This window comes from Macrobrachium rosenbergii, chromosome 20 (genome assembly GCF_040412425.1).
Source record: "Macrobrachium rosenbergii isolate ZJJX-2024 chromosome 20, ASM4041242v1, whole genome shotgun sequence".
Classification (NCBI taxonomy): Eukaryota; Metazoa; Arthropoda; class Malacostraca; order Decapoda; family Palaemonidae; genus Macrobrachium; species Macrobrachium rosenbergii.
The window spans coordinates 24,325,001-24,348,988 of NC_089760.1; positions in this window are offsets into that span (position 1 = coordinate 24,325,001).

Here is a 23,988-nt window from a genome sequence, read left to right on the forward strand (position 1 = left end):
ATCTCTCTACCATCCACGCAGGAGGAAACAGTAATATTAAAAGAATGAAAAATGGAAATCCTCTTCCTAAAAGGAAATGAGAGGTCTGCCAACACAAGGGAGGAGGAACGTAAGACACGGGGAGAATGAAAGGTCGAGGAGAATTCCGTTAACTTGTAACGAATGATGTGTTTGACTGTGATAAAAGTCATGAATTTTACTAACCTCCTTTACTCTAACTTCCTCTCGTATCTTCGTCCCTATTCAACAACTAATTTTCTTCTACCTTTTCCAGACCTTGCTTACTGTGTTGATATTTGGGACTCATCACCAATTATTGCCATCTGAAAAACACTGTTTAAGTGGAACTTTTCATGATGTTGGAGTTTTTCCAAGTATCTTTGAACTTTTACTGAAATTTATTATTTCGTCCTTATGATGCTTTGTATTATATATATATATATATATATATATATATATATATATATATATATATATATATATATATATATATATATATATATATAAATTCGACTGGCCATTGCAATAGTGGTAAGCTGTAAGACCTGATCATTGCTGATGCAGTAAATGCAGAAGACATGGGATTCCAATCAGAAGTTATCCTAAGACAGAGTAACGCCTAATAGAGAGTTGTGAATTCCTTGCAGAAGAAAATTCCTCCCTAAGTAGAGGATAAGCCTATCTCCTGAGACCAATGTCAACAATTATATCTGGTCATTCTCCTTGTTTGGAGCTTTTACTGTATCGGCAATGAGGGGTATGACCCATTTCCCAGAGAAGTTCCAATGGATTGTGAAGGGTAGTGGATCCCTTGTGGTAGGGAATGCCTCTAAATGTAAGACGATCATCATTGCATGACGACAGTATACTGTATCTTCTTCGCATTCCTGAAAAATACCAGAAAAAAATAGCAACTTACCCGTTCTGTAAGGTGGAACAGATACCAGATACGTTAGTTCAAGATTTGTAAAGGTAAGACTGAGCAAAGTGAGAGAAAAGCAGTGATTGTAAGGGCGTGTGATATAGAATTTGATAAGAATACTAGTGGAAAAGACAGTTTTCGGAGTTTTTAAATCTTTGCCTTGCTGGGTTTGGAGACTATGAAAGGGTAGTTGTGCTAGAAGATTTGAATGCAAAGCTTGCTGACAGAGAAAGAGAGGCATTATGGGCAGTTATGCAGTCTCTGGAGAAAATGAGACTTTTAAGACTATTATGGAAATGTATTTGGAAATACAGTGTTATAGAAAAGTACGCCTGAGTGCACTTGGGAAAGAGAAACTGTTCAGGAAAAGAGTTTGTTAAATTATTATATTGTATATTGGTTCAGAATAAATGGAAATGCAAGTTGATGGACGTAATGGTGAGAAGAGCAGTGGCCTGGGGCATTTCGTATCATTTCTGGTTGAAGCAAAAGTAAAGGCGGAAGGAAGCCCAGTTTGGAGAGGAATGGCTGAAAACATACCCCTAAGGTAACGGTAATAGAGCAGACTAATAAGCAGAGGTGATGTCTTTTGTCAGTATACCAGGGAAGGTGTATAATCAGACAAAAGGCAGAGGGGAAGAGAAGAGAGAACAGAACGAAATGAAATGGCAGGAAGCAATGTAATCAGGAGATGGAAGACACAAGGCAAAAGACTTTTAGTTTGATCTAACATTGATAAACTGGAGTGTTTTCTGAGAACGCATGGAATTATGTTGAATCTGACGTGATAAGGAACGCGATAACATCGCAAAGATGCTTTGCAGAGATAAATGTTTTTGTCTTCATAAACGTTTTCTTCATCCCTTTGCTGTGTGATGCTTCTTGATGCCTGAATCCGTCTGCTTTAAGGCGCTGGCAATTACGTGGTTCTCTTACGAAAAAGATTCGTTGTTTTTTATTACGCTTATTACTCGTCGTGATAATGAATTCCTTATTTATAATGCGAATGGGCGAGTTGTTTCTCCCAGGGCAGTGCCCCTGTCCAGACAGTGCTGAAGCGGCCATAATGAACAAAAGCTTTTGAACAATACACATACAGGTATTCCTTTTAAAAGTAATACACTAAGAATGTTTAAGTGATGAGCAATACATTTAGAGGCCAATATCCATCTTTTTACAATAAGAATATTTAAGTGGTGAATGATATGCTTACAGGCCAATATCTATCTTTTTCGTTGTGTCCTGGATTTCGAAAAATATTATGGAATAAAAAAGACGTCTTTTTCGTCACGTAAATACAATAAATCATAAACAATATCAAGCTGAGCTTAGAGTTTGACGTAGATCATTGAAAATAACCAATCAATGGCGTCGCGTTTTCTAAATGCAGGAACCATTTTTGACATTGCTTCCATTTCTGTTCAAGAAAAATATTCGCAACATGTAATCAATTAGAATAATGGTTCTTTAGAATTCTGTTATGAAAAGTGATTTTATTCTGCTACATCTGCAATGTAGACAAAAGAATTTCTGTTTCCGTGTCCTCCAATTAGTTGCATCCTCTCATTTTTCTTGAACGCGATCCGGGGGAGTCATACACTAAATTGTTATTAAAGGGAGACGTATCACCAACCCAAAGGAAAATATGGTTGAGAATATTCCAAAGGGAAAAAAAAGAAAATTCCTCATTTTGATTGGGTACTTTATCAAGTATTTTCTTCTTTAAATCGTAGGAAAGACTGAAAAGAAGTATATAATTTTTTGATTGGTTTAAACCAAAACTATGTTTGGTATACGACTGTTAAAAATGCTCCTAAGAGAAAAAAGGATAATTCTTGAATTTATTGAGATATTTTATCAAGTATTTGCTTCGTCAAAGCTTTCAAAGATTGAAAAGAGGTATATAATTTCTTGATTAGTTTAAACCAAAACCAAAGGGCGAAATAAGCAGAAAAATACGGGGTGATGTGGTCGATGATGTAAAGGTATATAAAAAATCATAAATAGTATTTTTGGATGGAGGCAATTGATAATTATCAAATGAGCGATATATTACAAAATGATAAATTAGTAAAATTATTAAGATAGAGGAATAAGAAAATGATAGACAGATAAACAAAAACTGGTAATGATTTCTTTTTTATTAATATGATTGTATTGCTCCCATGTCGAATGCTAGTTTTATATATATATATATATATATATATATTTATATATATATATATATATATATATATATATATATATATATATATATATATATATATATATATATATATATATATATATATATATATATATATATATATATATATATATATATATATATATATATATATATATATATATATATATATATATATATATATTATATATATATATATATATATATATATATATATATATATATATATATATATATATATATATATATATATATATAGTCGACGCGAACGAACGCCGAGTGACCTAAAGGTCCTTGTGAAATTACACCACTTACGTCTTTCCTGTGCTTTGTCTTCCACAAATCTCCACTCGGTTCCGTTTATTGTTAAGTAAGTTAAAACGCAAATGTGACATTTTCGAGAATGACCAACGGCAGATATACACTACTAAGATTAGCTTTCTCTCTCTTAGTGGCTGAATTGTACACTAGTGAATTCAGCAGTAATTCTTGGTAAAGTAATTAAGCCCAAGGACTTTTCCATTTTAAATGAGGAGAAAACCATTCTTGATTTTCTTCAGTTTGCAGTGAGTTTTGTCTTGGCTAGAACTAAATTGTGTAGTAGTCTGCCTGGTGCAGTTTTGGAATCTTCTAATCTCCAAATGTTTAAACGAAGAGCAAATTCATTCCTGATTACTTTTGTTGTCTCCTGAACTCAAATGCATCGGTTATATATTCTATTTCTTCATATTTTATTTATTTATTTGTCACCTTTTCCTATAACTTCTCAATCTTTCTGCAGGTTGATTTCCTTTTGGAGCCCTCTTGGGGTTATAGTCTGATGGCTTTGTCCATAAGGGTTTCCCAGCTGAAGATTTAAGGAAAGGAAGGAAAAAGTATGATTTCACATCTTTTTGTCATGCCACTATTAAGGAACATTTGTCGTTGCCTTTAGGGTGGAGTCCCGTTATTTCCTGACTACAGTATTTTATTGTTTTATTCGGGCCTAGGCTGCTCTCTCTCTCTCTCTCTCTCTCTCTCTCTCTCTCTCTCTCTCTCTCTCTCTCTCTCTCTCTCTCTCTCTCTCTCTCTGTGGTCTGACAAAATTCAATGACGCGAAAACACTCTGGCATAAAATCTTAAAACCAACTTCCTTGAAAAGTAGCTACAATACACTAAGGAAAGGCTAATAGAAAGCAGTCCCTGTTGCTCTCTGAATGAATGCAGTCGATGCAGAACAAGAAGTAAAAGGAAACAAAAGGAAGAAAGCGGACGGGGGCCAGTCTTAAAAGCCTTTGGTGAAATGCGCTCTTTGATGAAGAGATAAAGCAGATCGTAAGGCAAACAAGGCAATAAAGGGAAAACTCGGCTCTTATTGATTTCCTTTGATCCCTCGAGGAGAGGGTGAGCAGGCCTGTAATGGACACCTGACTTGAAAATTGGCTGTAAACAAATTCCTACATATTGAATTTTTATGTTTCCTATTAAATTTATTAATTTTTGCTGGTTCCTTCCTTCCTATTTTTACTAATTCATTCATTTTCGGATGAAGTGTGGTGGGACAAACAAATGATGCTCTCATGTATCCCAACCCAGAAGTAAAAATGTTCAGTAATTGAGAATAAAAGAATGGGATTTCGACTTGACGGTAAGATGGAGTTGATTCTTGAATGAAATTTTTGAGGAATGAAAGCGGCAGTTGGTCTCCAAATTGAGAATTTGTGACGTTGGGGCTTTTTCTGAATTACCTAGAAAGCACAAGGATCAAACAAGTATCTGTCGAAAAGGATGGTAAATCCAATGATCGTTATGAAAGAGCATTTAGAACGTGATTGGTGGGCGTTCTTCTTTAATAGATTTTTTTTTATTTAAGACAGAATCAATTAAGTAAACAGTAAACACTCCAGATGTGAAAACAGCTCTCTAAAGAGCGGCCCGAGAGAAGTCACTTCTGCATTTGTGTTTCAGATAGGTTACTTTCAAAATTTATTGAAAACATGACGAATTTTTATCAGTATGCATTAATTTTGCAGTGGTGAAAGAGAGTCATTTATAACTCTGGGATAAATATCTTTATATATAATGGCTATTGTAATACATGGGCAAGAGTACTTATATATATATATATATATATATATATATATATATATATATATATATATATATATATATATATATATATATATATATATACACATACATATATATATATATATATATATGTATATATATATATATATATATATATATATATATATATATATATATATATGTGTGTGTGGCGTGTATGCCTGTATGTATGTATGTACACATATATGTATGTACATTATATATATATACCGGTATATATATTCCAATAAGAAAATCTACCACGAAGTATTCATTCCCTCGGTTGGAAAGCATTTTCATTTACGTTATAAGTTTACATCGTATTCTCCTTTCTTGTGTGGAGTGCCCTTTCTGTATCAGTGCCACGAAACTATTGAAACGGTATTAATGGATAAAATATTTTATCCAAACGACCCTCGAGACTTGAACGGAGTTATTGCAGGAGATACTCCGTCGAATGACCTCGGAGATTTCTCGTTCAATGGTGAAATAAAAGTATAAGATTAAATCAGTTTTTTGAGGCAATACATCTTTTGAATAATATGTTCCTGGTATGAAATCCTAAAAGGAATAAGTAAACTAAACAAAAGTTACGAAAGTAGTATAGTGACAGAGATAAGTTTAGAAACAGACTATTGACGAATATTCCTAATTTGGTAGACCCTAATAGTTCAAAATAAGTTATAAAAACCGGAAGCTTTACTTTTCACTGGTTATTTGATACGATTTGACACAAAATACTTTTGCAGACCGTCTTTGCTGTTAATACTTGACACCTTTCTCACTTACATTTCCAGAGCATCAGTCTATTTACTGATATGCCACATGGAATCTTACTTGTCACACTTGTCACCATTTCAGTTGAAATGTTTCTTGTTTTCTCTTAATTTTCCAAGGTAAAAAATGCTTATTTATACTCCTCGTACGCCATGTTAAATTCTCTCTCTCTCTCTCTCTCTCTCTCTCTCTCTCTCTCTCTCTCTCCAACAATCACCTTTCCATCTCCTAAAACTTACAAAAGTTGGATTATCATAATCATATTCAGCGCTATAGGTAAACTGCGTTATCAGCTCTTCTTTAATGTATATAAACGCTGGAATCAGCTGCGCTCTTAACTATTTTTTTATTTAATATATTGTGGTTTTGTAACTTTACAATTGTGGATCAGCCGTACCCTTCAGGTATAAGCTACGGGACTCCATCCTTTAAACTTCGTTCAGCCCAGAACGATGGGTAGTGCCGTCAGTGCATCTCACGCGTTACACTGTATGCATTACGTAGGGTTCTTTGCAGTGTCCCCTAGCTGCACCTCCTTTCATTCCTATTGCTGTACCTCCGCTCACATTCTCTTTCTTCCATCTTACTTTCCACCCTCTCCTGAAAACCTTTTTGCTCTCAATTTCCCTTTCAGCGCCGAATGACCCCATAGGTCCCAGCGCTTGGCCTTTGGCCTAAATTTTAAATTCTGTTCCATACCAAACTTCGTTCAGACTGTAATTCCTCTCCTTCGATGATGGACTCCGATATTGTCCATAACATCTTAGCCCAAAGACAGAAAATTAATCGAATTGCTTCTCTTGTGTGTTTTCTTAGAAAATATATATAAATAAACAGAAATGCTGAAACAGTGATGAGTAAGAAAAGACATGCAGCTGACGGGTACACAAAAACAGATAAATGAACAAGCTGCAGAAAGATATGAATAGCTTAAACGCTCTGCAAAACGCTTTCGCCTTGATGCGTGTTGTCAGATCTCCTCCTGCTCTTGTAAATAGTCGAAGTTTTACCTGGGTACGATGTTTGCATCCCGAAATCTTTTGTTGTTCCTTCTAATCAAAAGGTTTGCTTGAATATTTGAAGAAAAACTTTTACGATTGGCAATGTTTGTTTTATCTTTTTTCTTTTCCTCTACTTCGTTAAACAGAACACTCCTGTATTTTTCTTATTTTTATATTTAATATTTTCCTGTAATAACATACAGATTATTTTCTTAAACCAGTTTGTTAGTCATAATACGCAGACAGAAACATTACATTACGTTCGCAATTTTAAATTTATCTTGTGTAAATTAGTAATCGCCACAGTTATTTCTCTTTTTAATGATCTCTGATTGCTTTCTAAAACATGCTATTTAAAAATACTCGTCTGTTAGCAGACAGTTCATATACATATGTATACGTATATATATATATATATATATATATATATATATATATATATATATATATATATATATATATATATATATACATACAATTTTGGCATTGGATTATTCTAAATTTACTTAAAGAAAAGCCTATTCTGTTCGAGCACTATAGTAGCTTAATTATATATATATATATATATATATATATATATATATATATATATATATATATATATATATATATATATACACACATATGTACATACATACATATATATGTATGTACGTCTGTATGAATGTATGTATGTATGTATCCCTATCTTTAAGCTACTATACAGTGCTCGAACAGAATAGGCTTTTTTTTAAGCAGATTTAGAATAATCCAATTCCAAAATTAGCAATAAAAAGCATAGTACGTCCCCAAGATTTTGGCATATAAAGATAATGTCAATTGTCTAACAACAGATTCAACAATGGAAACGCATTGCTGTTCAAAATTGGTGTTCATGGCAGACTTGTCATTTTGCCCTACAAGATTTTGGGCAAGTGTAAATTCTTTTCTGTTGAGTTCTTATGTGATGTATAACAGTATAAGGAATTGCTAAAATAGTTATATTTGGTCTCATCATGTGCTTGCATTCATATTCGACCATGAGAGCGCAAACATCCACTACAATAAGATTTTAATTCCATCAAACGAAAAGTACGTTATACCTTCAAATTGCAGGATCCGTCTTTAAACCTGGAGACCATAATTGCTACGAAAATGTTAATCTAAAATACCCACCAAACTCAATAAACATACTTAATGACGGTACCCAACGAACTATTAACTTGATCGCCATTCCATACCGTCCCTAAAAAGGCGAATCCCAGCAAAAGTGATCCCCATTCCAGAGATGGGAAGTTTAGGTACAAATGAACCCTCGCGAATTTCGGGATTTTTCCTCGCTGACGTCATTTCCGTTGGTATGGGAGACCATAGATTGTAGTCGGCAAACAATGCCGGGGAATAATAAAGGCCCGGAATGCCCCGCCATTATCGTTTAACCTGCTGCGTCCTCTTCGTGTCCTTTCCCCATTTCTTTCGTTAATCTGCATATCCTAAATACCGTGAATTATTATTCATGGTTTGGTTGTGGGTGGGTTGTTCTGCAGTTTCGACTCGAAGTTCCTAATTCACAAAGATTAAAAGTTTTTTTTTTTTTTTGCATTTTTATTCTATTTCATTGTTTCTTCAAAGCTCATGATTTCCTTCTTGTTTTTCCTTATTCTTCCGTCATAAACAACATGTCTTGTTAAATAGCATTATTATATTCGAGATTATCTTTTTTATATATATATTTATTTATATATGTGTATATATTTGTATATATATACATGGATATACATATATATATATATATATATATATATATATATATATATATATATATATATATATATATATACACACACACACACGAGGATCTCGTAAAAATAATTTTGAAAAATTTAAAAATAACCGGCTGTAAATGACTCGGGCATTGCGAAAGTAATCGATGCCATTCTGCGTCAAATGTTTCGAAAATTCTAAATATTTCCGATACAAAATGTAAGTAGAAAGAAAAAAAAATAGCATGAAACCTGAAAGCTACACTCTTCAGTGTAGGACAGTTGCCCATTGGATATCGAGAAAACTACTGAAACATTTTGTCCTTTCAATATTTAAATTTAATGGTATATTTAATAACCTTAAATGAATTTAATTGCCTTATAATGATGAGAGGAGAGTAAATCTTTGTGAATTTATGCTTTATAAATATGTTCAAGTCAATATTCGTTGCTCAGATTTTATGACTTTTTTTTTCAGTGAGTCAATAAAATATCATTAAAGAAATTAAATATTCAAGTAATGATAAAAGGAGAGCGAAACCTTGCTAAATAAATATGTTCCTAATACACAGCAGACTGACTTGCTCGCAGTTATGTTTTATGCAAATATATTCAAGTCAATATTCCTTGCTCGTATGTTATGACTGTTTTCGATAAATCATAATATTGTACACTTTCATTTTCGAGGCTGTATCACCATTATAAAAGAACTGACGTCAGCTAAGATCACTTCGAACATAAATGATTTTTCTGTTACAGAGAAGAAAAGTTTATCTTATTAGAGTACCTTATTAAGCAGCCAGTTATATTTATTTATAAATAAAATTCTTGCAAGTTGAAAAACTGTTAACGAAATCTAAGAGCAAGAGTATCTAAATAAGCAGGTTTCTGCAAAAAACGAGATTATGTTTAAATCGTCCACTTTTCTGTTCTAATTCAGATGGAAGAGCGCATCAAATTTTTGGCTGTTAATTTTTATTAACAGTCCCATGATTTAGTATATGGAGAAAGAGTTAATATTTTATTTAGTGTTGAAATGCTTATGGTCTGATAAGATGAACTGGTATTTTACAAGAAAAGTGTGAAAGTATTTTACTGGAACCATCATTTGTGCACAGGTTCCTAACATACATGGCCCCGTCGGAGGTAGCGCTGTCGGTCCTCGTGCGGTGCACAAGCATTACTTAAGGTTCTTTGCAGTGTCCCTTCTGCCGCCCGCTGCAACCCTTTTCAGTCCTTTTACTGTACCTCCGTTTATATTCTTTCTTCCCTCTTACTTTCCACCTGTTACACCTTTCAAATCTTTTTACTGGAAATTTCCATTTCAGAGCTGAATGACCCCATAGGTCCCAGCGCTTGGCCTAAATCCTGTATTCCTTTGTATTCTGTAACATACATGGGTATTCGCATTTTTGTGTTTAAGACAAAGACATTTTATTTTAACTTATTTAATTAATGCCGCCAGTTATGGACCCAGAACCCAAAATAGAATCAATTTCCAACATAGCAAAGCTGCAAGGAAGTGAACAAAATCGACATGTTGTGTCAGAGAAAATCACTTTATTTCAGCAGAAATGATTACAAATTTATTTTTAGAGAATATTTCAGTACTGTTCGTTATTTTGCTGAAATTACTTGAAGCGGGTTCAAGGAGTAAAAACAACAGAATCCTTTCTACTGTATTAATAAGCTCTTATGAGGATGGCAAACCAGGCTATCAGTTATCTTGGAAATCTTTCGCTTAAATAAATAGCTGAAAGGAAAAAATACTCTAATAACGTGATATGAATAATCAAGTATATCTCTAATATCTAAGGGAAGGAGAGAAAAAGCGTAAGCTATCAAGCTAGCTAAGTGGATAGAGTCACTGGTATCTGTGTCAGCTATAAAATATCTGAACAGGCTAGTTACTAATGGATCCACTTCCTTTTTGGTGTGAAATATGCACAAGGTGAAGTGGATGCGATATTAATGGGCTATTTTCGACTTAATATTTGAATGATATTAAAAAGTGTCAAGAAGAGAATCAGTGACAAACAGACACACACACACACACACACACACACACACACATATATATATATATATATATATATATATATACATATATATATATATACATATATTTATATTTTATCTACACCCTTCTGCCCTTTATTTTAGTTTTAATTAATTGTATGAAGGGACTTCTCATTTTACATCTGTTTGATTCAGTGTTTATAAGGCTTAATTCAATATACTTTTCTCTCTATCTAATAATCTATACACTCACACATATACTGTATATATATGAGGCTCTCAGTCGAGAAACATGCCAAGCGCCATCCTGGGTCAAAGTATTTTTTAATTTAATTTATTATATTTTAAAAATGGCACTTGGCATGTTTCTCGACTGAAAAGTTTATATATATATATATATATATATATATATATATATATATATATATATATATATATATATATATATATATATATATATATATATATATATATGTGTGTGTGTGTGTGTGTGTGTGTGTGTGTGTGTGTGTGTGTGTGTGTGTGTGTGTGTGTGTGTGTGTGTAGGTTATTAGATAGCTAGATAGATAAACATATTGAATTAAGCCTTATATACACTGAATTAAGCAGATGTAAAATGAGGAAGTCCCTTCATACAATTAGTAATTAAAACGAGAATTAAGGGCAAAAGGGTGTACATAAAAGATATAAATATTTGAACGAGATCAACGGACATTTTATTTGATTTCAATCTCGAGGGAAAATTCATAAACGTTTTACTGCTATTTCCGTTACCCAAGTAAAGAAAAATTAGAAACATTAAATTAAATGCTTCTCTTTGTCTTATTTTATTTCCTTCGGGTATTGAATTAAACTTTGTGCTACCGTTAATATTTTTATTTTGCTGGTAACATATTCTTCTTCGTTTTAACGTGCTTTTTCCCATTTTCATATAGGGTAAGCACGATGCCTTCTTTTCGAAGGACTTTGATTTGGCGTTGGGGTAGGCCGTAGCCTCGATCGGCTGCCCTTCTTAAATGTTTCCAGTTGTATTTCTTTAATGGCGTATTGGATTACATTGGTAGTTTTATTAGGAAATTATAAGGACATTTGTTTAGTATAAATGATCTATTCATTATCCATGACCTCTATTCTCAGTACACAAAAGTATAGGTTTTATAAATGATCTGCAGTCAATTGTAATGACTCATCAATATTGAGTACTTGTTTTTTCCTATAAATTAACAATGGGATTGTCACGTACATGGAAAATTCACACAAGGATTCTTGACATATAATTGCTCCCTGGCTCTACATTATAATCATAATGTAACTTAATTGTTATTCATGTAATATCTTTCTTTTATCCACCTGACATTTTTTTTCACGCTGAAGTCCCAAAGCAGAGAGAGAGAAATCTACCATACTTCAAATAATCTTTTATGAATATTCCAAAACAAAATAAAATAAGGAGAGTAATAAAACTCATAGTCTTATAATCCTTATTATCTTGATATCGAGTGAGCAAAGAACTTCTGAATTATCGATTTCCTCTCTCATTTTGAATCATAATGAGTAATTCTTCACATATTTCATTTTCGAATTCAGAGATTAAATCGTATCCAAAAACAAGGTACAGCTGTGCTCAAATATGAGGCGACATGATTCTTTTTGTATCGTCCAAAATCTCAGACTCAACGTAACGTTGCCAAGCAGTGTTTTTTTTTTTCATTTCCAATGTCATACACGTCGACAAGACTACAAATTCACAGCTAGCGCTATTTTCCCTATGGTATAATTCGTAACCTGTGTGATTTGAACTGATTTTCTTTTTTACATTGTTTAGCTCAAAGCACGGTGTGATAAGGTTAGCGGTGCAGTCAATGGCAGCGGGCTTAACATGTTCCTCGGTCTGGTAAACGTTACTACCTCTGCAGCATTATAATAGTACTCCTAATAAGCTCAACAGTCATAACAACATTTTCAAAACAGGAATATGAATTACCATAAGTTTTCTTTGAATGTTGAAGTTTTAGGCTGTGCTCAAGCCGCCTGTATGTTGCAAAATGATTTATAGGTCTAAAAAAATTATCTAAGATTTCTGAGATGTAATCTCTGTTACTTAAGAATATATTTGTAGAGATTACCTGTTCTTTGAGGAATAAAAGATGATGAAGATTCTAATTATATGGAGAAGATGGCTATTAATCGAAATATCTATTAGTATTAATGTCAAGGCCTATGGAACCATTTTTTTTTGTAGCAGACTTAAAATATTATTTTCTTAAAAGTCTTTCTGCTTGCTTTTGGTGTATAATTTATTCATTCATAAGGTAACTCGAAGTGCAAGAATGTGTAGATAATTTGATATGCTTTCTGGCCAGAAATTGTTAATATTGTGTAGATAATTTGATATGCTTTCTGGCCAGAAATTGTTAATATTGTATAGATAATTTGATATGCTTTCTGGCCAGAAATTTTTAATATACAGATGTGAATGCTAAGTGTCATGTATTTATAGTAAATAAAGAAATCTAACGCACCTAGGCCTAGGAACAAATTCTTGGCGTTAACAAAAGAATAATTGCATTGGCGAATATTTGCCAGTAAGCCATAAGTTTTTGAGGTGGTTAAGAAATATAACTTAAATAATTTTATTTTTATGAAAATCCAAATATAAAATAAATGGTTTCAAAATAATTTCAGTGTCGCTACTCATTGTAGACCTATGCTACACCAGGTGGTTTATGTTGCGCTGCCACTGTAATGGTTGCGTCACATACGCTCCCCTCACCCGTTGATATCGGTGGATGCATTCTACTTTTGTATTTACTTATTTACATTTTTTCAGCGTTGAGGCGCAAAAGCAATCAAATAAGACTATTTCAGATTTAATGGTTGCATTGGAAGCAGTATTAATGTTATGACAAATTTTTCGTTTTTTTTTATTAACATTTGAACTGAGGTTCGAGGATGATTTTTTTTTTTTTGTCAAATGCATCGGCGATGAGTGAACGAAAGTTTTGAAAATGTTTCGTAACTGTTTTTCCGAAATTTGGCTACACGTGACATTTTCGTACAGTTTTGGAATCTATGACAGATTTCACTCTTATGAAACATATTATGGTCTTATTGTATGAAATAATCGTGTTTACGCATTGAAATAATTGATTAATATGGAGGATGTTAGGTTGCCAGTTCGTGAAATTTGAACGAAATCCTATGCAATCATGTCGCATCACTGAAGAGCATAACTGTACAATCGAAGATTAAAGGGGCCATATTTGGCTTGATATTCGAATTATTACTTGTCATATTATTGTTTTATCATATTCCGTGAGTATTATTATTATTACCAGTGTATCCATTTCGTCCAATTCCTGGTAATATAAGAGAGCATTTGGATGGCAATGTCAGATGAGAGAGGCTTATTGAGGCATGGTAAAATGAAATTATAGCTGTAAAGATAACGAGTGACCTTAAAAAACAGATCAGGGAGTAAAACATTTTGTTGAAATCAATCACGAGCATCGCAGCACGTAGCTATTGTATTTCGTTTAAAACAGAAAGAACAGACATTTTACATATAAATTTTCCACGGCCTCGAAAAACTGATCAAAGTAAAATATATATGTGTCCTGTCATTGTCTCACACAAAAAATAACGACGTAGAAACGCAGTATAATTATTATTGGAGAAGGTCTCCCCCCCTTATTATTATTTTCTACCTTTTTTCGTACGATACTGTTAAAACTGGATAAGTAGGTACCTTCGAGGTTGAAGATTATTTTCGCTACGTATTTTCTAAAGGTCATGGGTAAATATCAGGTACAAAATTTCAGCATTTTTTCTTTGGATCTCATAAACTGTAATAGTTAATGGTCTTCCAGCTACGACGCTAGGTATGTCACCTTGATATTGTTACAGATATATTTTACCTTCATCTATTTTTCAAGGCTCCTAGAAAATTTAGATGTAAAAATTCTGTTCGTCTTCTGATTTAGATGAAATATAATAAGCATGTACTGCACTTCGCTACTGACGATTATTTTTCTCGAAATGTTTTTGAACTTTACCTAATCTTCAACGTCCCTTGTCAACTTCATTTTTTTTCCCGATCTTGATGAAATTTAATCTTTTGGTACCTTTTTGGCTGATGACCCGTTTTCTTAAAATGCATCTTGACCTCTTTTCAGTGTGAAAGATCATTTTTAGTTTTCTGTAAATGCTGGCTTTGTCTGTCCGTCCGCACTTTTCTGGCCGCCCTCAGATCTTAAGAACTACTGAGGCTAGAGGGCTGCATGTTGGTATGGTGATCATCCACCTGCCAGTCATCAGACATAACAAATTGCAGCCTTCTAGCCTCAGTAGTTTTTATTTGATTTAAGGTTAATGTTAGCCATAATCGTGCGTCTGGCAACGATATGGGACATGCCACCACTGGGCCGTGGTTAAAGTTTCATAGGCATACAGCATTATACCGAGACCACCGAAAGATGGATCTATTTTCGGTGGCCTTGATTAGACGCTGTACAGAAAACCCGATTGCGCCGAAGAAACTTCGGCGCATTTTTTTACTTGTTTTTAGTTTTACTGATTTGGTTGACACTTTCTTTACAGAACTTGAGAGTTACTGATTACTTTTCTCAAACATTTTTCATTCTTTAATCCATTTTCCCAAGATCTCAGGACAATTTGAAAATCGTGATTTTAGCATTCTTTCTCTATATCTCAAAAACTATACCCGAGGTCTCTGGACTTCAGGATCTTTGTTAGGAAATGAACAGTTGAGTTTTGGATGATCTGCTATCTCCCGAAACACAGCTCCCAATTGCTAAAACTCCTCTCGTTAGTTAACGCCTCCAATATCCTGTTTTGTTAAAGTGGCCTCTTTTGCCTTTTAATTATGTTGACAACAAAAATAAAAAAATTTTTTTGAGGACCTATATTCTAGGGCAATAGCGTTTTGTAAAGTTAGTGTAGAATGGTATTAGGTGTTCGACAAAATAGGTTCAGTTGAAATCAGGTAGGTTTGTTATATTACTGCTCAGAAGCATAAATTAACGCAGAGGAATCCAAAGATGCCCATAGATTAAAAAATGAAACAAAAACGCAGTGAGGAATATTAGGGCAATACACATGAACATAGATAAGCATTAAACAACACAACCATGATAAATATAAGCTTTCCCTCCATAAAGCAGCGTAGTGGTGTCACCGACGTCTGATCGCGATATTTGATCAGCTCCTGTGTGTGTGCGTGTGTGTGTGTGTGTGTGAGAGAGAGAGAGAGAGAGAGAGAGAGAGAGAGAGAGAGAGTCTAACTTGTTTGATCTGTCAGACAGTAGCTTCAGAATTGAGTGTGTCCTGGTGTGTGTGTGTGTGTGTGTGTGAGAGAGAGAGAGAGAGAGAGAGAGAGAGAGAGAGAGAGAGAGTCTAACTTGTTTGATCTGTCAGACAGTAGCTTCAGAATTGAGTGTGTCCTGGTGTGTGTGTGTGTGTGTGAGAGAGAGAGAGAGAGAGAGAGAGTCTAACTTGTTTGATCTGTCAGACAGTAGCTTCAGAATTGAGTGTGTCCTGGTGTGTGTGTGTGAGAGAGAGAGAGAGAGAGAGAGAGAGAGAGAGAGAGAGAGAGAGAGAGAGAGTCTAACTTGTTTGATCTGTCAGACAGTAGCTTCAGAATTGAGTGTGTCCTGGTGTGTGTGTGTGTGTGTGTGAGAGAGAGAGAGAGAGAGAGAGAGAGAGAGAGAGTCTAACTTGTTTGATCTGTCAGACAGTAGCTTCAGAATTGAGTGTGTCCTGGTGAGAGAGAGAGAGAGAGAGAGAGAGAGAGAGAGAGAGTCTAACTTGTTTGATCTGTCAGACAGTAGCTTCAGAATTGAGTGTAATGGTGTGTGTGTGTGTGTGTGAGAGAGAGAGAGAGAGAGAGAGAGAGAGAGAGAGAGAGAGAGAGAGAGAGAGAGAGAGAGAGAGAAAGAGAGAGAATTGAGACTAATTAGTATAACATATCACATAACAGATTCAGTAATGAGAAGGTTAAGTGATGACACTGTCATATGAGGGAGAGAGAGAGAGAGAGAGGCGGCAGTTGACTTTGCATTAAAAGCGCAGATTAAAGAAATACTTCTCTTCTTTTACTGTACACGTCTCTTAAGCTCTGAAAGGGAAGGACAACAAAAGGCTCCTGTGGACATTTTCTCAGAATGTTTTATGTCGGTCTTTGACACTTTGTTTCTTTTCATCTCCCAGGGTTTTTTTTTCTTTGCCGAGTGTTAATTTTATTTTTCCCCCGTTTTATATTTCTTCGCTTTTTCCTTTTTTTTTTTTACTTAGTTCTTCATTTTTCTTCTTACCATAATTTCGTTTCCATTTTGAATCTTATTTTATGTTACTTATATAGCTCTTTACATTTTTGCTGCTTGCTTTACTTTTTCTTAACAATAGCTTCTAAAGTATAAATAACAGTCATATCTTGACAAATTTTCCAGTTGCAAGGAATTTAATCATTATAACCTTTCCTTCATTCTTTTGTTTATTGACAGTTACTGTACACACACACACATACACACACACACACACACACACACACACACACACACACACATATATATATATATATATATATATATATATATATATATATATATATATATATATATATATATAAATGTAAACGTTTGCACTGCTCAGGACTCCATAGACTGAAAAATATACAAGAAATATAACAAAAAAAGTTTAAGATAAAAATATGTGGTGCACCCGTTCTGTCTGTCAGCCTGTCTTTCTGTCTGCCTCTGTCTCTACCCTTTTTCTCCCATCCTCTCCCCTTCTGTTAAAAATTTCTTTTTATGTTACAAGTCCGTCTCTCTCTCTCTCTCTCTCTCTCTCTCTCTCTCTCTCTCTCTCTCTCTCTCTCTCTCTCTCTCTCATATGACAGTGTCATCACGTAACCTTTTATGTTATATGTTATGCTAATTAGTCTCTCTCTCTCTCTCTCTCTCTCTCTCTCTCTCTCTCTCTCTCTCTCTCTCTCTCTCTCACACACTCATTTCAGAAGCTACTGTCTGATAGGTCAAACAAGTTAGACTCTCTCTCTCTCTCTCTCTCTCTCTCTCTCTCTCTCTCTCTCTCTCTCTCTCATACACACACACACACACACACCATGACACTCATTTCTGAAGTTACTGTCTGATAGGTCAAACAAGTTAGACTCTCTCTCTCTCTCTCTCTCTCTCTCTCTCTCTCTCTCTCTCTCTCTCTCTCTCTCTCTCTCTCAGTTGATAATATTTGGGACACATGTGCATATTCTTGACGGTCTACTGGTTCCATTAGAACTTAAGAAGCTGATTAATCATAAACTAAGAATATGATTGTTTTTATTTTTCATTCTTTGCTGTTGGCTGATAACCTCAGATAATTAAGGTAATAAAATAACCACATTTCCTTTGTATCTAAAATTCCTTTATACTGAAAATTCAACAAACATTCCACGAGAAAGTAAAGAATGGGAAATGGGGTTATTGTATCAGTGAATAATATTTTTAACTGCTAAGAAATAAAAGCAAATGATAAGGTTTAACAGACTAAGCATAAACAGATTTTGGTAAGGAAACTTTATTCTTCTTCTGTATCATTGTTATAGATGAAAGATACAGATTTACAATGTTGCTGAGGGCAACTGCCGAAGTTGAAATGGAATGGTTTTTTCTTGGCGATATTCACGATGCTGCTTCTTATAAGTTTAGGAAAGGTTGTGATGCCTCAGCAAATCGCGTTGTGCAGATACTTGCTTAGTTTTTCTCTCCTTCATGTTGTTGTTTATGTTTTAAATCGCCTGTTCACTAACTTAGTTTCTTGAATATGTTATTGTCTTCCTCTTCCCTCTTTCACGGTCACAAAATTCCTCGTTGGGGGACTGGGTTCCGTTCTCAGCTAGCAATCTGCTGGCCGCGAGTTCGAATCTCCGACCGACCAATGAAGAATAAGAGGAATTTATTTCTGGTGATAGAAAATTAATTTCTCGCTAGAATGTGGTTCGGATTCCACAATAAGCTGTAGGTCCCGTTGCTAGGTAACCAGTTGGTTCTTAGCCACGTAAAATAAATCTGATCCTTCGGGCCAGCCCTAGGGGAGCTGTTAATCAGCTCAGTGGTCTGGTTAAACTAAGATATACTTAACATTAACGAAATTATCGTGTGGGTTGAATTGACCGAGGATCATCTTCCTACAAAAGTTCTTAGGAATTTAAGGAGAAGATATCATTCGAAATAATAAATAGATATCCGTCTAACTTGCCATGACATTTTGTAAACTTTACCATGCCAGGTGATGTTTCGATCATCTCAAAGTTCATTGCTACCGGATACGATCAGTTTAAATACTCAGTGAAAATTACACAGGTCTCGGTCACTGTCATCAGAGTTACATGTGACCTTTCACATTGTCAAGAAACTTTCTTTCAAAAGTTTTAGCTCGGTGTGATATTCTTTTCACCTCAAACCAGATACGAGTGTCCATAACTTCCGATTTTAGAGTTTGTAAGACAACGTGGGGAATCAGAATTTCCATATGCAAATAATAAGCCGTTCTGGGTGAGAAATTAAATTTTGATTGACACATGATTGAAGGTTGCTAAACTAGCTAAATATTATTAAAGTTTTGTATGAAATTATTATTTTGGGGGGTGCGTGTGGAGAAATTTGTATCAAATAAGTTTTGGAGCCATCTCGTTTTACATATACCTCAGGTAGATAAAGTACGAATGATTATCTAGAGGTAGTATCAACTTTTTAGGAAAATTTACATATAAAGAACCTTTGCCATTAGAAGCTAATAGCTTATTAAAAGCAGAAAGAAGTGATATTTTAAATCACCAATATTCCCAGAATTATACGTTTCAGTGGGTAGTATAAATTAGGAAGCAGAGTTTAGTTAACCTTACTGAATTACATTCATAATTAGTGCACTTGAATGTGCTGGCAAACATTTATAAATAAGATAAAAAGGCCAATATAAACTATTCATGTTCTTGAATGAGAGAAAGAAATTGAGACAAATAATTTTCAGGAAACCACTTCGAATTCATGAGACATTTATCTGTATTTCTTGTTGAGTAAATGCAATGTTGTTTTTAAATTGAAAGAAACTACTAAACTTATTCTCTCTCTCTCTCTCTCTCTCTCTCTCTCTCTCTCTCTCTCTCTCTCTCTCTCTCTCTCTCTCTCACACACACAAGCACACAATCACACTTACTTGCTCTTTCGTCTACCCGTTACAAGCATATTTTTAATTGCAGGCAATGAAAAGCTTTTATGGAAATGAGAAACGATTCCCAAAGAGCAGATCCAAGACCGAAGGGCGGATGTCCTCGCACTGCATTTAATGAGCTCTCACTTTAAAGTAGTTTTTTAACAAGGGAAGAAACAGCCTACAATGCTTGACTTTCAAAACGCTAATTAAGTCGCATCTTAACTCATTTGTTTCATCTAAGTCCTCAAAGGATATATATATATATATATATATATATATATATATATATATATATATATATATATACATATATATATATATATATATATATATATATATATATATATATATATATATATATATATATATATGTGTGTGTGTGTGTGTGTGTGTGTGTTGTTGTGCTTGCATATTATATATATATATATATATATATATATATATATATATATATATATATATAAATAAATGTACATATATAAATAAATGTACACATATACATATATATATATATATATATATATATATATATATATATATATATATATGATTGTTATTGTTGTCTTAGATACTTGACTGAGAAGGAAAGAATTTTTTCAAAAATATCAATAGCTCTGAATTAAATCACAGCTGAATTAAAACCCTTTGTCAAACTAAACAACGGAAGTTTTTCGGACTAGAGTAAAAGTCTCCTGTCGTCCATCTTAAGCAAACAGATCCAGTTAGTATTTAAGTAAGCCAGTGATGGACATTGGCATTTTACCACAAGTTAACTTATTACAAACTTTCGAAAATGAAAATAATTGGGTGGAAAGTTACAGATCAGAATCGGTTTGCGGCGGCAACCGTGTTTGGAAGAGTTTTATCTTGAAGCTTAGATGGTCATTTTTCAAGTGCCTGAAACGAAGAGGGCGTCTTCATTGTTCCACGAAGAAGCGAAATCAAAATGAAGAAAAAATGGACTCGCTCTATTCTTATTAGCATGAGTTCCTTGAAACATAAAACTGAAATAACTGAAAGGAGGGGAAAGGCTATTTGTGCTAAAAACTCTTTCCCTATTTGCTGACAGTAATCCCTGGTCTTTCATCCTGGAGAAATGGGGATAAGGATTGGAAGTTTAAAAATTATTTTCCATCCAAAACTGTTATCACAGAAACATAGGATTTCTATAAAATTGAAGCTCCCCAAGGATATTCGCACTGTTGGACTGTGGAACAGTCTCCTTGAGGATGTCATGCAATTGGAACTTCAAAATTTCAAGCCAGGATGCAATGCATTACTACCCTAATACTATTCTCCTTGCATTTTAATACATTTTTAACTATTTATTAATTTATTTTTTTCTTTTTCTTTCTGTATTTCCCTTTACCGCCTCATACTTCTTCCTAATGAAACCATATTCTTTGGAAGCTTGAATTTCAAGTCAGTGGCCCCTGTGGGCTTGTTCCTTATGAATAGGGTTCATCTTCTGAATAATTATAATAATAATAATAATAATTGGTCTCTTAAGCATATTTATTGCTTTCTTTCTGTGCTTACTCTCGGGCCTCACCTTGACTCATTGCCAGTCGCAACAGACTGCTAAGGTTTGTTGCTAGTTCCAGTTCCCCCTTAGGTCTCGAATAGGGACCGGTATGAATGAATAAACTCTCATTTTAGGGTTAAATCTATTTGTTAATTTATGCCCTACTGATTTGTGAATGTCAAAATGATGTTTAGGGTCAACTGACATCAATGAATTTCATTCCCCCATCACTTAGATAAGCCTTTTTGTAACAGTGTTGCTCAATTCTTTAATACATTTCGTTAAGTACCTTAGTAGCTTTGCATAAAAAATTTATTAGCCAAAAACAGAACTAAAATAATAACAATACTTTCTTAATATCCTCGCCAAATGTAGGATAATCTGTTCTTGTTCAAAGTGGAAAATTGCTCTTTTAGTGAAATGACAAACAATTACAGGGTTGAACTTTTTGTGTTCTGCATATTCCAGTAAATTTTTCAAGATTTTTCATAAATGAATTGCATCATTCTTTCATTTTTTCCGAAACGAAACATTGAGAGGAACCTGATGCATCAGTGAAAGTAAAGAAACAGGAAATAACATGACAAACAACAAACTTTATATTTTAAAAGGAAAACCTTCATTAAAAAAACTTTTTTCATATATCTGAAAAGAAGAAGAAAATTCGGGAAAAGAAACACGCAAAGTCGGTTGTAATAGCTTTCCGAGACATATTCAAACAATCCCTTTGATTAAGAGACAAAGCAAAGAATTTCGAAATGCAAAGAACTGAAGGAAAGACTCAACTCTAATTGAATTTCTTGTTTTTTTAAGGAAATAAATGACATGTGACTCCAGAATTAATGCATTAGCATAATGTCTTTTGCAGAGGAATTCTGGTTTCTTTCGTTTTTCTTTTTTATATTTTTAGCTGTCTATTTATCCATATTGTTCTTATTTTTATGTTATATATATATATATATATATATATATATATATATATATATATATATATATATATATATATATATATATATATATATATATACTATTAATAGGACCTCATTAAAACTGGATGGTATCTAGCAGAGATATTTATTCAGGGCAAGTTACAAGCTTTCTAGGACTAACAGTCCTCATTGACAGTGAGGACTGTTAATCCTGGTAAGCCTGTAACTTTTCCTGAATAAAAATCTCCGCCAGATACCACCCAGTTTAAATGAGGTCCTGTTAGTAATTGTATTAATGCACAGAACAATTGTTTGATAAAGTTATATATATATATTTATATATATATATATATATATATATATATATATATATATATATATATATACATACATATATATATGTATATATAAATGTACATATATATATATGTATTTATATATATATAATATGTATACATAGATATAGATATATATATATACCATTTTTATGTGATGTCTAATAGAATTAATAGCGGAAATCTTCATCTACTGCTGATTTGGAGCCATAAAATCTGGAAAAACAGAAAAGAACGTATTTGATTTTAGTTGATTCATTTCCTTTTAAATTTTATGTTTCTTTTTCATATACCATTTTCATGTGATTTACAATAGAATTTTAATAATGGAAGACATCATCTACACCTGATTAGAAGAAATAAAAGTTGGAAAGGCAGAATCGAACGTATCTAATTTAGATGATCCTATGGAAACTGTTCGTCCAAGAAAGATTATTATCAAAACAGAGGAAAACAGAAACAAGTCACGAATGTTAATGCCACCAAACCTAGAATTCACTTTGCAGCTAGCCCTCTTCCTATTACGATAATTGCTTAGGTCTCTGAGCTAAATAGAGGATTGGTAGAAAGATTTCAAAAGGCTTAGCATCGGTCTGAGATAGACAGAATAAATCCATTAGCTGAGGATTAATTCTAAGTCTGCTTGAATTCAGAAACAAACAGAGCTTAATGATGTTAGAGTTAAAGGTTTAACATCCCTTATGAGCAGCAGAGATAAGGGAAATGACATTGCTTCAATGTACAGTACATTGTCCTAGGAGCTGAATATATACAAATATTTATATATGGTTAGAGGCGTATCACTTCACCCTTAAGAATACATGTGTTTATAATCCAACAAACTTTTCTTGCAGTTACTGATCATTTTAACTTAACATATGCACTGTTTTGGACCTAAAGGATAAAGCCTCTTATTGCTGGTAAAGCCAAAATCCATATAAATCCACAAAAGGAAATATAATAGTTAAAACTAGTAAACTCGTTTTGAATAACAGACTTAAATAAAAGATCACTTAAATACATCGTCAACTTTTTGAGGAATCCTGTAACCAGGGAGAGAACCAAGAGTAAACAAAACGACACGGATATACACATGAAGTCCTTCCAACTTCGTTGGGAGGGATAATTATCCTGTCCTATTTCACGTCAGTTTATGTGTGTGCCTCTGAATTTATCTTCCACGAGTTAGTCCTAAATAAACCTAAATAAACCTTGGTGGAAGTCAGTGTTCAGAGGA